Here is a 7521-nt window from a genome sequence, read left to right on the forward strand (position 1 = left end):
ATTAATTCGTGTATTTATTAAATTATTTAAATTGACATTCGTTCGTTATTAACATTCCTTGTCGATAATACGAATCGACTAAAACTTGCATGTGAAGGATAGTATGCAATATTTACGAATCTATATTTTTTCTCCCATCAGAATAGAAAATGATTAGCAACTGTAGATCGCGGTAGGACGTTTCAGCAAACTAAACGGTTTGCATGTAATTCGCCACATTTCGTTATGGGGAACTTTTTAACGATTTACATCTGAAAATAAACTACTAAATGCGCTATGAGAAACGTAATTATCATAATTCTATAACGCGCTTATATAATATCATGGACAGAGTAATATGTAATACGTAGAAGTTGAAACAAAAACTATGAACTTACCATGAGCAGTACATTGCAACAAATAGAAATGAGAAAAGTTAACTACATGTATTTAAAAATACCACAGAATCATATATGAAAATTGTCATTGTCCGTAGAAATTTCCAAGAAGACTTTAACGTACGGTACGTCACTTGTTTCGTCTGAATTAAACAACCATATGCTTCCCCTAAAGTAAAAGCAAATTTAAAGCAAAAATAGATACATTGCGCACTCGTAAACAGTTAATCTTCGCTCTCTGGTGAATAATTCCGTGTCTGTTACCTATCTGGAAACCTTAAACCTTCTATCGAAGCGAGTCTCGAGACGGCATTTACACAACAGGAAGAAAACGAAGAATGTAACGGTGTGTTGTCTGAAAGTTGCCACCGCTTCGCGTCACGTTCGACGAACGAACGGGAAGTTCGCGTGAATAGCACGTAGCCGCGGCTATTCTTTCCCTCGGGACAATGGAAAATTGGATCCGAACTCGTAAATTCGTGCAAGCCCTACCGAATAAGCTCAATCTTTTTTAAGAGGAACCGAAGGTCGAAATAATTAAAAGTACACTGGCAATTCGTATAGAAAATATTGCCATGATTTTCGACGATACAGACGGAAGTAACGGATAATGTGAAAGTTTAGCCCGTGGTATCGCGAGTCTTGCGCGAGCAACGCGAATTTGAATACCCGCATTCAGATAACGGTTCGAGTGCATCGCTCGAGAGCGATCGATAAAAGGAGGCAAGGAAACGAAGCGCTATGTACACATACTCGACTCGTTAAACAAGCAATTTGATGATTTCGCGGCGGAGTTCCAAGAGCTCGCCATTTCCCTCGTGTTTTCGCGACTTTTTTTTTATTGGACGGTACAGCGATCTCACGAGCGAGTCCCAAGTTCGCGATTCACGACATACACCGACCAGCCACATTGCGAGTTCGTACGAATTTCGAGGAATCTGCTGGTAGTTGCGCGCGAAACACTTTGGCTGGCCTGCGCTGTTACTTCCGGCGGAAACGTTTGGTTGCCTTCGGCCATTTCGATCATCCAACACGAGTGAAATGCGGCGTGCGTAACACTCGATACCAAAAATAACTACGTTTGGCATGTGCACGTTTAAATCGAGAATTAAATATTTTCGCGGACGTTTAATAATCTTGGTCGCGTATCTCGCTAATTATAACGTCAACACGTTAAACTATATAGACACATACAGCCGTACATACGTACGAATGTGAACGCGGTGAAATTTAATCATTGGAAAGGTACCTGGAAAATATTGTTATTAAAATAATTGATTGGAAAAATGGTGTACGCTTACACAGCCGTTAAAGTCCATTCCATCCCGATGGATTGAGAGGACAGAGTACGTACATATAACAAGATTTTCGGGAAACGGGAACCAGGTGAGATCGAAAACGAAAGTTTATCGATACCTACAGCCACGCCCAGTTTCAAATGGCTGTGATTTTGACGCGGATTGTGTTAAACTAAACGCCAACACGATTCGCAAACGGCATCAAATGTTTCGTTATCGCGATGAAAATTTCTACGTTATTGAAACCTCGTCACTTCAAAACAAATCGTGAGGTTACAAATTTAAAGCATGTACGACCAGTTTATGGCTGAACATTCAACGTGGTATCGAACAAGTTGCACGAGGAACAAACGGTTTTGAATGGAAAATAAGCGAAATGGTAGGGAGCCAGACAAATTTTCTACAACCTGATACACGTAATTAAAAAAAAAAAAAAAAGAACTGTAGGTAACAAGCGTCAGTCTGTTGGTCTGTTTGCTTCGTTTCAGGGCATGGAAAAAATTAACGAAACTCTGTTCCTCTGTCTGCAGGACGAAAATCCATCGGAATATCTCGGTTGAGTTAGAGCCGCCGCGTATTCCAGCATCGCACTCTATCACTCAATTACGTTCGAGTAAGAAAATGGAGCAGTGCGGTGGGTGCGGTTCACTTGGTTACGTGGTAACACCACCACTTCACAGTGACCGACCAACTCGGTCGCTTTAACCTGTATCCCTAGCTGCACCAGTCGCTACCTTCTAAGTTAAAAAAAAAAAAAAAAAAGAAAACCGATAAAAATACGCCTCGATTATTAATTATTGGCAGCCTCGTTTCCCGTTATTAAATCACCCATATTATCACGCAGGATCGTTTCCTCGTTTCAAAGAAGCACGGCACGATACACGACTCAGGTTTAACGAACGTCTCGCGATATTAGTTGCGACAAAATCTTGCAATTATAATGAGAAATTATCTCGTTATATTATCGCAAGGGAAAATATTGACGACGTGCCGATAAGATTTGCGGAACAGAATTACGTCGCGAATACGTTTCAAAAATATCCGAGAGGAAGAGCAAATTGATTGGCGATCGAGCTGGACTCCATTAATTTCAATCGCGTCAAATTCGGATTTCATTGCACCTTTGTTCTGTCCGATCCGTGCGCTAATTCTACAGCTCGTTCTATGTATAAAGATAGTGAGCGTAATTCGGCATAATGTTGCTTCCTCGATCGAATTGAAATACATAGGAACTCGTTACTTAGGTCTTTTACTATATAAATCCTGTACAGTAGTCCTGTCTTTCCCGCCATATTTATAAGTAAGAAGGTGAAAGAAACAAACGAAATTCATCCTTAAGAATACTAATTTCGCGATTCTATCCGGATGAGAAATTCAACGTCAACTTTGTGGAACCGCGAATTATACGGACGATGAAACGGAAATTCGAAAGGTTTCAACCCGTGGATGCTCGAGGGGAAAACAGGAGAAAAGAGGATAGAATCGTAGTCGTTCCGGATTATACGATAATACGGCAGTGTTAATCTAGTGAAATAGAAAATCGAATGGAAGAGCAAGCGATAAAAGTAGGCGTTACAGGTTGGTCGCCTGCGTGAGCAAACAGCACGATCGTAGAAAATTCGAAGCCGATTAAAAAATCATCGTAAATTCGACGTAGATTAGCCGGAGTAGGCCACGAGTCGCGAATCGATTCTTTTTTCCTTTCTTCTTGCTCGTCCCGTACTGGCTCGATTTTTATCTGCTGGTTGCCAGCCGGTAACCTGATTAAACGCTCCATATAACTTAACGGTGGCTGCCAACCTACGGAATATCTGCTATCTTCGATTTCATGTTAAAACATACGAATGAAAATTGACACGTTCCGCGTTCACGGAACCTGGTCAACCGATAGGGCTTTCTAATTCTGCGTTTCTGCTTTTCTTCCTACTAATACGACAATAAAATTATTATTAGCGCGTTTTATCCTACACGTTGACAACTAGAAATTTGTTACGATAACAATTAACGTTGGCTAAAAATTGTCGACTTATCGAGAAAGAAAGTAACCCCGTTACGAAAAGCTGTGAAATTGAATGAAGCGCGTGCTTCAGCGTATTTCGGTTATTCGCGAGGGAAGATCCTTCTCTCTAACGCGATTCCACGGTGAAGAAACACGAATGGATGACTTTTTGTACATCGACCTGATATATAGGGTGGAATTAATATTCGCGCGGTAAAAGGTGGAAAGTTTGAAGAATTAATTCCAAGCGCAGCCGGATAGTTCAGCGTTTTCCCCGCGAAATACCTGGCATCGGGTCAAAAGAAGAAAGGAAGTTTCACGTCACGCAAAGAACCTTGGCGAACGTGACGAGCCAACGGGAAATCTGAACACCACAGAGGTGCAGGCAGATGTTAATTCGAATGTAAATTTCGTCCCTGTATGGAACCATGACGGGTAGATCATAAATTTGAATAATATCAATATATCCCGGTCGCTAAATCACGTTCACGTCGTGCCTAGGCGAGACGATTGACTGACGATGACAGTCCTCTCGCCCTTAATGGTGTTTCTTGTATCGACATTTTATAATTCCCATCGTCGTTCTCTGAAAAAGTTGCATTCTTACGAAACGCTTAATCATTTTGTAACTGAATAAATTCAAATTTTACTTGTAATTTGCCAATATGTAGAGATACGAATGCTATTCATTAATCATTTTCTTCCAAATACATCCTTTACGTCCCACTTAATTGTGTAGGATTAATCATTTTGACCGCTTCTCCGTTTGTAAGATATGCCATGAAGAATAGAAAAACAATGGACCAAGCAATGTAACGTATTGAACGAATAAAATCTACGGTTGAAGATTTATACTGGAAAAAAAAAAGAAAATGAAAAAAAACGATAAACGAATATCTTTCGTCGCGGATATACGATAATACCGGCTTCTGAAAAACCGATGTTTCATCGAAAATTGAATGGTAACGCGCTAGGATAGAGTGCTTTAATCAAGGATTCGCCGATAAAATGACATCGAATCGGGGCGCTGCGGAAGTGCCACCACGTCAGCAGGTTTTGACCATTCGCTATTCCTGCATATCTATAGAGACCTGAGTTCGCCTGACACGCCAGGAAGTGTCAGGCTTTATCCGGAAACGTCGCGGTGACGATGAAACGCCCCTCCACCCCAAAACGCTGATCGAACGCTTTCGATCCCTTTAACTCAGGCTATCGCGAAAATTTCAAAATCACCATAGAATTCGAGTCATTGTTGTTTCCTAACCGGATACGACGCATCTTGCTCGTATATACATAATTCTGACGCGTAGTATCGAAAACCACTATATCAAGGAGAAAGAGCAATAAAATAAAATGGAAAAAGAGAATGGATTTGTTTCACGAGCAATGAGATTCATGGACATCCGAACGAAACATTCGGGCGCGCCATCAGCTCGTATTTATTGGTCGCATAAATGTTCGGTGGAACGTTTGCACGGTAGATTTGATGGACATTCCGCGGATAAGGTATAGAAATTTCGATGAGCAGACAAACGGCGATAGAATTTGTCAATGGCAGCAGCGTGTTGTTTTTGAAAACAACACACGACGGTAGGGGAATTTGTTTACGGTAGCAGTTAATGATTCGCATGGAAAGATCGATATTAGGAGAATGACGGGTGATTGGTAGCGCGATCGGTAAATCAGTCGCAATAAACACCGTTATCGACGATCGTGATTCAAAATGTTATCTTACGATAACACGAACAAATGAGAGGATTAAAGCACGTTCACCGAAGTATGGCCGGGTTAATTTAGCAGTTACAACGGGACACGCGCGCGATCCCGTTCGCCAAGTTAAAACACGGTTTACATTGCAGAGGAACGTGCTGTCAATGGACCAATGAAAAATACTGTTCCACAGATCGCACGTCAATTCACGTCACACGAATACATCGCAAATATTGTCAGCAAAGCAAACGGAAATTTTAATCGTGACGGATTCGCACGTTCAAAAACTATCTGTTCGACGGCTGTGTGCAGCCGTGTCGCGTCGTTTTCACCGCGCAACGTCGCAACTAGGAGAACGGAGCCGCAACGAAACAGTGGGAACGATGGTTTCTCGTTTAAAAAATTTCGCTCGGATCCTTTCCATTTAGAAGTTGACAGAACGTAAAGTATCAATAAAATATCCGAAAGGAACGATATACCCAGAGGGAAAAGGATGCACGAGAGAAAGACAGTAAGAGAGAAGGGGTGGATGGTGGGAGAAAAAGAGGAAGAGGGAGAGAGAGGGAGAGAGAAACTGGAGGACTACGCCCAGGACCACGGCACCCCTTGAAAGCACTCCGACGTTTTCGCGCGATTCCATAGGAGCTTTCGGATGGCTTTCCTTGGTAAAAGTTCGAGAGAGGAAGCAATTTATTCGTCGTCTTGGGTAAAGACGCGCTGCAAATAAGAAAAAATATTTCCACTCTGTATTTAACTAGGATTTCGAGTCGATCAGTCGTCAATCAATTCGTTTTCCGAATTAATTTCTTTCCAACGAAACAGAAAATGTCTTTCTTTCTTCGCCTACAGTGATGCGATATTTTTACGCTTTCGCTTTCGAGTCGTTAGCGTATACGTCGATCTTTAATTAGAAGAACGGCAGAGGAAGCTCCTTAGCGAACAGCAAGTACCTACGCGAAACGCTAATTTTGATTTTTCTTTGGAATGGCAAGAAGGAATGTTACCTTGATCCGTGCACAAAGTTCTGTTAGATTTTAAGATTGGAGTTACAAAAGCGATTGCACAGGCGGAGCGGTAACCGGAACGGTCTAAAAGGGAGAGTCCCGAAGAATGCGATTATTTGTCTATCAAACGAGAAAAGTTACGTTGTAACGTTCCACCCTATCAAAGTCGAGGGGGAGAAGAATTTAATTATACGCTTTTGTTTTACTCGCGAGGGCGAACACGTGACAACAATAACACTCTTAATTATTCACATCGACTAATTAAATTAATTCACACATGCGTTCTGAACATCTCACGACCGTACAATTGTCGCGAAATTTCCGTCGTCGCGACTTTTTCATTTATTCGTGGAAATGGAACGCTTCTGGCGTTTTGCTATTGTTACATTAAGGGCAATTGCTTCGCTTTGGACATTGTAAGGGGTTCATTGACACGTTCCAGCGAGGACGATCATATATTTCTACCTATGAAAATAAAAAACAAAACAAAAGCTGAAAGTTTGATCGGAAGAAACAATAACGAAAATATGTTGTACGAAGAACGTAAACACGTACGTAAATATACATAGTCAGCGTCATTCCATACGCGAACAAAAACATGGTAAATTTAAAACGTTCGCGAGAAAGGCTGTACGCTTGGATTGAATGTTTCCAAGACGAACTAAACAAAACCATTATTAAGAAGATGACTAAAAATCCGAGTTTAAAAGGAGAGTAGAAATGATCGAAAAACACGGACCTGAAGAAGATGGGCGATGACGTGTAGAGTCGGTTAAACACGCGAGGCCTAACGAGTCCGACGTGACACGGTGCAAGTGGAACGTCTAAAGAGAGGAAAGTAAAATAAAGTAGACTCACGTTGCTCTGCCGGCGGGTGGGCACATTGCCCGCGGGCGTCGATGAGGAGTAACGGTGAAGGACGAGCTACCGTATCCCAGGCTTGCTGTGTAGGGAGCACGAGGACTTGGTGCGCCGTGCCGATTTACCCGCAGCAGTCCCCAGTCCTCGTCGCGTGGCCGTGGCGCACCCGCACATATCCCCCACGTACTCGACGTCGTGGTCGTAGTAGCTGCTGTCGCCGGTGCCGTCGCCGCCGCCGCCGTGACCGTCGTCGCGTCGTAGGTACTCGTCGT

The 7521-nt window shown here is 42.4% G+C and overlaps 1 protein-coding gene across 1 annotated transcript in view; it reads right to left on the reverse strand.

The window, feature by feature from the left end:
* nAChRalpha1 (nicotinic acetylcholine receptor alpha1) overlaps nt 1-7485 on the reverse strand; it is a 147321-nt gene extending 139836 nt beyond the window's left edge. Inside the window, exon 1 of the mRNA XM_033343388.2 lies at nt 7247-7485. The gene's annotated coding sequence lies outside the window, so the exon portion shown is untranslated. The remainder of the gene's footprint in view (nt 1-7246) is intronic.
* Between the last annotated feature and the right edge of the window lie 36 nt (nt 7486-7521).

The sequence above is a fragment of the Bombus vancouverensis genome, chromosome 9, assembly GCF_051014615.1.
Source record: "Bombus vancouverensis nearcticus chromosome 9, iyBomVanc1_principal, whole genome shotgun sequence".
NCBI lineage: Eukaryota > Metazoa > Arthropoda > Insecta > Hymenoptera > Apidae > Bombus > Bombus vancouverensis.